Here is a 10482-nt window from a genome sequence, read left to right as displayed (position 1 = left end):
GGACAGGCATTGTGCTTGGCCAACTGTGTGTGGTTTGATGGGTATGGTTTTGTCTGAGTGTGTTTTGCTTGTTTTGGGAAGGAAGGGTGCTGTTTGCCTAGGAGTAGTTTCTTCACAAGGGCATTTCTTGGGACCCAGAAATAAGGATTAGTCCTGTGCAAATAAAAGAACCAGGAAGGGTCAGAGTCCTTGGAGGTTGCCCATGGCAACATACATGCCCATCCCACCAAATATCAAATACCGTATTTACTCAAATCTAATGCTCACCTTTTTTGGCTAAATTACGCTGCGAAAATTAAAGTTTGATTTGATGGCACCTTTACATTCGCCAGCAAATACATTTTTTGGTTTCAAGGTTCTGAAAATTGAGGTGCACATTAGATTTGATGCCGCATTAGACTTGAGTAAATATGGTATTGCACTGGCAAAAGAACCTCAGACTAGCAGCAGTACATCCCCAATATCAAGCTAGTCTGCACAGAAATTCTCATATGATTAAGGGAGTGTGATTAAGGGAGTAATATAATAGCATAGTCTTGATTAGTAGTGCTGACCAATTTGGAACAACATAGGCAAACCTTTACTTTTTATTGTGATTTTGCTGACAGATTAATTGACGCAGAAGTTGTAATGAGGTTTTTAATAGAGGCAGTGTTTTTGAGTACATACGATCTATCAAACGCCATGTGAATAGGTGTTGATGAAAGCAGTATGTTTGCTATTTGCAAACACCAAACTGGCATGAAATACTAAGCTGAGTTTTGAGGGGGAAACCTAAACAATAATTAAAATGTGAAATGTGAATTGTATGTTGAATTAAGCTGGGGGTGTGTGGGTGGGTGTGCGTGCACACACACATATGTATATGCACAGCAATGTTGTTGTTCAGTAGGTGGCACTGTGAACTGGTGTTGACAATAATTCCTCTATGTGTTTCAAATTTGGTAATCCTGACATGATGAGGAAATGACATCTTTCCAGTATTCAAACTAGTGACTCTATAAAGATACAAGGGCTGGCATACAATTGTTCTTAATTGAATTCATTCAGGGGAAGATGCTATAGCTAAATAGATGGAGAATTTATGGTGCATACAGAAGGTCACAGACTCCATCCTTAGCCACTTCAGGTGGGGCTTAGAAAGACCCTTATCTGAAACCATGGAGACCCATTGCCAGTTATAGAGAGTTCTCAGCTAAACAGACCAATGGTATTATTAGATGTACGGTATTTCCTTGTCTCTATGATTATGAGTCATGAGGTCCCAAGCTCTTGGAATGGTACTACTTCAGAATCCATGTGAGATATTGCATGTTGGAATTCTCCTCCATCTCCTGCCCCTCCCCCCAGGTTCTTGTGCAAATCAGGGCATCCCACAGACAGCTGCTGTTGTTTGTTGTTACAGAGGAAGTGTTCAAACATGCAATTCGCTACCTGTTTTCTAAGATGGGGAAGCCCTAGAAGAGCAGTGCAATGTGAGAGTTCCAAACTTAACTCTCAATTTATGGAACAGGATCCACCAGCATGAAGCACACCTAATAAAATTGAATTATATATAGCGGTGATAGATTTTGCGTGAATTTTCCTCTCAGAGTCCTTGAGTGGCCCCACACCTGTTTGGGCATCTGTTTCTCTTGCTCTGCTAAAGTTACAGCATACAAGGCTGCTTTGACTTTGAACCACTGAAAATAGTGAGCCTCTTGTCCGTTTGTGTTAAACCATGAGGGGGAAAATATATAAAAAGGGGATCAGTTGAAGACTACATTAATACACAGAGTGGGAAAATAAGCTGAATAATTCTATTGACTTTATTCTTTTAAACACATGGTCTGAAAAAATACTATACATTCCCATCTATTCATGTTAAACAAGCTCATACATTTTCTTCTGTTGTTACTGCCAGTTTTATAACGAGAATAAATTCAAGCGACTGCAGACAGGTTCCTCTTTATCTGCAAAGACATTGAAGTCAGAAAGCATAGATTTCTGAAATGGACCTCAGAATGCAGTATTTCTTTGGTTGTTAAAAAAAAAGAAAAGAAAACAAGCATAATATAGTATAGGTATAGGCACTCATTTCTGAATGACTAGTTACTGACCACACAGACAAAATACTAGAATAAAACAATTTTTGTATAAAATATTTTATTTGTCAGTCAAGAGGAATATTAACAAATTTGAGAAACCTGACAGTCTTTCAGTTCTTTACAAAACAAAAATCCCACATTTGCTTCTTTGTATTTTAGGTATACATGCGGATATACCAAAACTAGGGAGGATAGAATATTTAATTACAATTGTTCTTAAACAAATAAGTCCTTGCATTTTTATCTCTTCATTTTTCTTTAGTTGAAAATAGAATAAGCAGTATATTTAGGGGAAATGGCTGTTTGACTTGCAATGTTTTACTCTTATTTGAATGCAGGCATGTTGTTCTATTGTGGTATGATAGATAGGGTAAGGTTTTTACAGAAGTGCTGTTGTCTCACAGAAAAATCCTAATTGGGAACAATTGTGGCTGGTGTTTGTGGGGGTCTTTTTTGTTTCTTTGTTTTCTTCCCTGATTATGAACTGCTTTTGCTGCAAGTCCTTTAGTGTGACCAAATGTGAAAGAGTGCTGAGCTCCTGCACATTTTAACACAGGGATGGGGAAAATGTAAGCCCTCCATAGTTTGTTTGTCTCCCAACTCCCATAAGACCCAACAAGCGCAACCAATGGTCAGGGATGGCATAAGCTAACATCTGGACAGCTACCGATTCCCCATGGCTGCTGGGATTTACATTTTTGGCAGATGCAACTCATCATGCAGCATCAAGGAAAGCTACACTTGCTTAAATTACTGTCTTTCTCTCTCTCTTTTCTTTTCAAAAGTGCTAAAGTTACAATAATTGTGTTATCCCTTACAACTGGACACCCTTAAAACAGACTATTTATTGCTTAACTTCATCATCTATCAGGTTCACAGTCTTAACAATGCAATCCTATGTAATACTTCCAGGTAAGTGCACAGGATTGCAACCTAAGTAATGCTAATTAACCTCCCCCTGCCCCTACTTTTTAAGAAGCCCAAAACCTACTTGTAAGCAAATCCCATTGAAATAAATATGTACATCTTACTACAGAGGTCCAAATTGGCTTTTTGCAAGTTATTGAAGCTGTTGGCCTTAAAACACATACACGCGCTCACACACGCAAAGCAGAAGAATTGCATACTTGAGTTCAGGTACTTAGTCTTGACTTTCCTAGTGATTGCTGATGCCTAAACATGCAGCCACCTTTTGCTTACAGAGACTGCCATCTTAGTGAATTTGCATTTAGTACAGCGCTTTCTGGCTAATTTAGTGTTATTGGATATTGGAGCAACCTTCAGTGATTACCTGCTTCCCCCACACCAGGATAACTTTTGGAACTTAAGATAGGATTTTGGCAGGAGCTGCTATTGGTCTACTTAGTTTCACTACTTGCAATAATTTTGTACTCTCTCTCTGTACTCTCTGGTACAGAGTACCATCACCTCTTTTTTGGTTGTCCATGGCAGCCATTTTGTGCTGCCACCCACAGCACTTTTTATCAATGTAAGCATCAGAACCTCATTTTTTTAAATAAAAAAGAAGCATTGACTACTTCTACAGAACTTAGGGATGCTGCTATAAATAGGAAAGCAGAATGAATATGCTCAGCACCCCACTCAGCAATGCTGCCTCTCCATTTCAGTTCATCAAGCTATCAATACTAGATCAGTACTTTGGTGGTATGGAGGTGGTGGCTCTCATTAACCTGCACTGATAATAATAAGTACATGCTTCCACACTAGTCATTTTCTCTATAGTAAAAGCCATTTGCTTATTCACTTTACAGTATTTGCAAGATTTCAAGTAAATCTCCCCAGCCATTTACTTCCATCTTTTTCTAACTGCTGTTCCGCTTTTCTTTTGCTTTTTTAAAAGGTGGTTATAGCTATTTTGGGAGCTTTCATTGCAGTTAGTGCAGTCCTTTTAAGATCAAAGTTCATGGGTGTAGTGCCTTGCCTAGAGTGGAATGAGTGTTGTAGTAGTGTGTAACCCCACCAGTCACCATTACCTGGCCACCCTACCACCATGCCTACTACATATGCCTCTATAATGCCTCTTTCCTCTGGCATTTTTGGAGTTAAAACGCCAGCCCATTCTGCTCATTTTGGTTTGAAAATAGAGCTCAATCATTTAACTTACAACACCTCCTGCCATAGTGGTATTAAGGGCGGTGGGGGGGGGAGAGACTTTGATGGGCAAATTCATAAGACATTCATTCCTTTGTCCCTGTCAATTAGTGTACTCTTAAGGACAAAGAGAAAGATTTCACATAAATACTTTTGTGGCATAGAAACTCTTATGGCGAAAACAGTAGTCAGGAAAAACTCCCCAGTAGCAGCAGAAAGAGTAGGCATTCTAGTTCAGTGGCGGGAGGGGGGATTTTTCCTAACATATCTAACCCTGATTCGTTGTGTGCAGACGTCATTTGGGCCATTATCAGGCCAAATTTCTAATTCTACATAAAACTGCTCCACTTATTTTCAGCAGGGCTTACTCCCAGGCAAACGTATATAAGATTGCAGATTGAATCTCACTAGTGCTTGGGTAGCATTAGTTCTAAAGCATCCAAGCTTCCAGCTTTCATTTTGGTAAATTCTACAAAGCAAGAAAAATTCTGTTTTAGCAAAAGCTTGTTTACTTCAAAAGAAAACAGTGTTCCATCTATTGTACTAATAATCCCTAGATGAAATATTTCCATAGTTTTCTGTGAGAACCAGTACATCTCTTTGTCAGATTTCATGCAAAAATAGTATTATTACTTTTAAAGTTTACATTCATGTCATAGTTTATTTACATATAGATCACCAGTTTGTGCTTTTCACAGATGGAAAACAATAGTTTATAATGTTCAAGTTAATTTGTTTCATTCAAAAAAAGAAACCTGTTAAAAGATAGAAGCTGCTTTTTTGATATATGCAATAATAATCAAATCCAAGATATTAACAAGATACAAGATTTTACTGTCATTACCAGTCATGTGCTGCAAAAATGTTTGTAAAGGAATTGCAGCTTCTTTTCATGCAGGATACGCTGAAAATCCTCATTTGACTGCAGGGTGATTTGTCAAATAAATAGGTCCTAATAGTGCTTTTTATTTCACTTGTATATGCTTTTTGGCGCTTTGATATTTTATGGGGAAGACTTTAACATCAGGTATTCATAATACAAAACTATGTAATATGATTTTAAACCTGCAGTAATGACTGAATTTTCTTGTATAATTTACTTAGGCCCTGGTTCAGCCCATCACAGATTTACACATGCAAGTTTATCACTTTGATGAGGTTCCAAAATGAAGAGATGACGTGTGTGGAAAATAATGTCATTGACCAGGAACAAAACCTCCATATTGTCTTACTTCACCTCGTATCAATGCCATGCTTTTCTGGTGGACACAGTTCACACAATAACCACAAGTCATCAAGTGATGAACATGCATGTATGAACCAGCTAACACAGAGATTCCCTCTAATAACTAAGAACACAACTCATCTTTAAATACTGTGCATTTCCTTAGTTAAGTTCTAGGAATGTAGAACCAGCTTGCTTCATCTTATCTGCTCAGGGTCATGGGGCATGACCATTATTCCCATCCTCCTACCAGAACCTGAGGTGAGCTAGCTCAAGCTTCCCCAACCTGGGACCCTCCAGACATTTTAGACTAGAGCTCCCCTTATCCTTGACCACTGACTATGCTGGCTGGGGTTGATGGAAATTGTAATCCAAAACCCCTGTAGGGCACTAGCTTGAGGAAGTCTTCTTTTGTCCACCTAAGCACCTGATCTTTGGATGGTCTTGCCTTGCAGAGTGATAACTGGAGAGGATCACCATTTTTGTTCCCTTGCCCTCAAAATTCTTTATTTTAATTAAAAATATTTATATACTAGCCATCAGGTAAAAAGAGCTGGAAGAAAATACCTAATACAATAAAACTCAGTTTTAAAAAATCAGAAAATCAAATCAACAGAAGTATAATAGTGCATATTAATAACCAGTAGAACCAATAAAATGTCACTTAAAGCAATCTACACTGGACATGTATTAAAATAATAAAAATGGTATTCAACAGGTAGCAGTCTGGGGAGGACATTTGACATATGTAGTGCCACAACAAAGAAAGCCCTCTCTCTGCTCACACCTAACTTAAGTGACACAGGGAGGATCTCTTAAAATGATCTCTAGTGGTAATAAAATTTGGGCAGAATTTTTTTTTATTTTCCCATAAAATAAAATTTTATGGGAAAATGTGACTCTTTATGGACCCAGGATCATTGGTCATCTAAGAGTTTAAAGGTGGCCACCAGCAGTTTGAATTGTGTCCAAAGCAGAGGCTGTTAAGAAAAGTGATATGTTCCATAAGGCCAATCCCAGTAAGTACTGAGGCAACTGAATTTTGAACTTGCTGAAATTTTTGAGAAATCTTTGGAAGCCTTTGTAATGCACTGTAGTAGTATAAACTGGAGGTTACTAGGGCATAAATGTGGTCGTGCTACCTCTGTTGAGGAGTTGCAACTAGCACATCATCCTTAGCTGGGAACACTGTATGCCACAGGTGACACTTAGGCTTCCAGTGATAGTGTTGGATGATTGCTTCCAAACTATGAACCTGATTCCTTAGAAGGAACTGGTTCAACAACACTTCTGTGCTCTGACAAACCATTCACCTCTTTCTTGTCTGGAGCCAATGAATGATCCATAGCAATTCAGCACCTCCATTGCTTCGTCTGGAAGTGGAGCTCTATGACATCAGTTTGTTGGCAGCACCTCACTCTTAAATCCCTGAATGGTGTTGCTAAGCTCATGTATGTATTTAGGAAAATAGAAAACAAGATGGAAACATGGGGACCCCATTGTGTAAATACCACAGGGCCCCATAATGCAAATACCACCTTCTGGAACTGATCATCAAAGTAGGAGTGGAACCACTGAAGTATAGTACAGTGCATCCAACTTCCAATGGAGAGAAACTGTTCAGTTGGATTCTGGATACCAGATGGTTGCAAAATCCACCAAGAGATCTTGGGTCACAATCCCCCATCCCTTTTCTCAGCATAAATCAGCAGCCAAGGCCGTCTTGGTGTTTGACTGAAACAAGATCTATATCATCAGTATCATCCAAGAGTCAGCAGCAGAACTGTTTAATGGGCTCATAGAATGGGTGTGTAACGAATAGATAAATCCCATTATTATGTATTCTGAACTTGTCTTGGTTTAATTCTAGTGCTTTTGATGATAAATTGACCTATTATTTTTCACTGTAGTTTGCAATCCGATTCAGAGTATATGCAAAATCCTGGATTGGCTGGCCAAAGGTTGCTGACTCTGTTTTGACTAGCATGTCATGATGGCCATGAACTCTGATTTTAACTGGCTGGGGTGTTGATCTTTCCTGCTGGCATAACATCATAGCAGGTGTCATTGTGCCAATCTGTTGCCCTCCAGACATTGATGCACCTCCACTTGAGTAAGCACAACCAGTGATCAGAGATGATGGAGCTCATAATCCATCAACACCTGTAGGGCAGCACTTTGTCTACCTCCTATATATTACATTATCTTTTTAGGATCAGGTACTAGTGCTAGTACAAAAAACTCTGATAGGAAATAATATTCCCACAAGCAATAGCCTTTGGTGCGGTAACATTGTAATCCCGTGATTATACTGGTGTAACAGTGCATATCCTAAACTGGCATATGCACATTTGCTGATATAGGAAAACTTACAATTTATTTAAACCTAGTTCGTGTTCTGATTTATGCTTTTATATGTCTTTCTTTAAGTACTGACCGCTCGGGGTATGCATGTTTACTCGGTAAGGTGTCCTTGTATTCTGGGTACAATGTAGGAGCCACATTCATCCATTACCATTATGGCATTATATTTTGCCTTTATAACTTTTAAAAGCACATGGCCATGTGGGCAACCAGCACAGCAGCAATGGGTTCTTCTAATGTACTTGTTTCATAGGTGAGGTAAAAGGGTGATGATTGGGTGGGAAGGACCTGTATGATGCTTAACTCAAGTGCTGCCGGGCTCTTAAATGTTGCAGCATGAATGTGGCATAAAGCCAGGAGTAAGTGGCTCTCATGCTACCGTCATATCATATAAAGGGCACCTAAAGTTCAAGGATGCCTACTCCCTAGTAGTCTTTGAATCCAGAGACAGATATCCATTGCAAACGACAGGCGGATAGCAATCTGTCCCTAGGCCATAGTGTTTGTCCTATTTGCCTAACTGGGGTGTAATACATCTTGTAATGTTTAGCAAGCATATAGGGCCAAGCTCTAGCTTGGCTCCTTTTTCTGCAGCAAACAACAAAATTGTGTGGGTTTGTGTATACTGAACAACATTCACAACTCGGCCACTAGAGTGGGCAATTGTGATTACTGGGATTTTCCTTATGATGGTTTAAGGAATTGCAATTCCTCAATGAAGGGAAATGCACAATTGAATTATTTTCTTTAAGAAAAATATGCTAGACCAGTGTTAACCATTTTAAGAACTCTTGGTTTCACTAGAAAATATCTAAGTTTTAAGAAAATGCTTGTCTAACTGAAATCAAAGAGAATGAAAAGTGGCTGGATCATACCCAAGGGGCTTTGGCTGGATCCTGCCCAATATGTTCCTATGTACTGCTTCAAGTAAAAGTTCAATAAATATCTAAGTAACCTTTGTAGACTGTAAATTGGGGCCATGAGAGAATTTTAGAGCCAGTGCCAACTACAAATCCTCAATTTCATATAGACCTGCTTTTAATCTGTGGGCCAGTTTTCTCCAGTGTTTATAGCTCAGGGAAGTAAGCATTTAGAAAATCATTCCCAAGCAATGCCTTAACCTAAATGAAAAGAACACACACAAGAAAACTTGTGTACCTTCCTCCTCCAATGAATATGAAAAGTACGTGGTGTCATTATCTGCTGTAAAATTGCAGCCTAGTATTCAAGTGTGGATCTAACAGTGCAGTCTATACATAGCTACTAGAAGTTAGTCCCATTGAGTTCAGTGAGACTTATGCCCAGACAGTGAAGCCTAAATTACTGGCTTTAATTCTGCTTTTGCACTGATAGAACCTGGATAATCAGATAAGTTTAAGCATAAAGTGAAACCTTTGTAGCTGGGCTATCAAGAAATCAGAACAGGCATTTGAAAACTACAAAAGAAGTACTTTTTGTACTGGAAGTACTACTTCAAAAGTGCAGTCACTTTTGAAATCTTAACAGTTTGTTCAGAACAGACATTAATTAACCAGGCTCAGCTTAAACACTTGCTCATTAAATCGCTGTCTCTCTAATTTCTAAAAAAAAATATCTTGCAATGTTAAGTTCACTTTGGTCACCCTTCAACTTGACTGATTTAGCAGCTCCATGTGGATAAATCATTTAACACCATAGTTATTGGTAAGATGATATGGAGATAGTAGGTCTACTTCAGCTCAAACAAGCCCAAGACTTCTTGATGTCTCATGGATAGTTCAGATGTCCTAAAACCTCCCAGGTTTCCTCATGTAAAAAGTAACATCTAAGCTGATCTTTCCTTATATCAATATATGTGAGCATTGTGACTCATTAGGGAGCTCCAGGTGCAAAAAAGACAAGTTACTGCTCCTTGAATAGTGATATATATGGGGAAATTCAGCAGGTATAATGCAGACTACAGATGCTAAAATTCCCTCTTGTATACAGAAAGCCTTCTTTTGAACCTTGCCATCCTATTCACCACCTTTCAGCTTTTCCACTCATGCTGATCTACATCAGAAGCAGCTCCTGTATTAATATGGTCACAAGCTTCTTTCTCCATGCAAGGTGCTGTGTGTTGAGAACTTTAGAAAATCTGAACTACGTCTGGGGAGACAGTTTCAAGAAAGCCATATAATCTGTTAGCACTGGATTTGGTTCTATGGCTTTGTTCATATAGCTATGGCATTTGAACTCAGACATTCACCTAACCCTGCCACTGCCACCACTGAGGAATAGTTGTGCAGGAAGGGCCAACCAAAACAATACACTCCCTTATAAGGAAAGAGCCCAATATTTAGGGCTTTCTCGTTTGGGGAAAAGGCAAACACGCATCCATAACAGAGGTGGATGAAATTATGCATGATGTGCAGAAAGTATATATAGAAAAGCTTTTCTTCAATGAAGTTGAATGTTGGAAGTTTCAGGAAATACTATTTTTGTGCATAGTTAAATTGTGGAATTCACTACCACAAGATATTGATGGCCACCAGCTTGGATGGCTTTAAAAGAGAAACAAATTCATGGAGGGTAAAGCTATCAATGGCTACTAGTATTGATAGCTATGATCTACCGCCAGTGTTAGGAATACAAGTAGGAATGGTGCTGCTACCCTCATGTTGCAGGATTCCCATGAACACCTGGCAGGCCACTGTAGAAACAGAATGGTGGAGT

Source organism: Podarcis vaucheri, assembly GCF_965113315.1.
Source record: "Podarcis vaucheri genome assembly, chromosome: 2".
NCBI lineage: Eukaryota > Metazoa > Chordata > Lepidosauria > Squamata > Lacertidae > Podarcis > Podarcis vaucheri.
The sequence above is the reverse complement of the archived record's forward strand: the minus strand, read 5'-3'. Positions refer to the sequence as shown.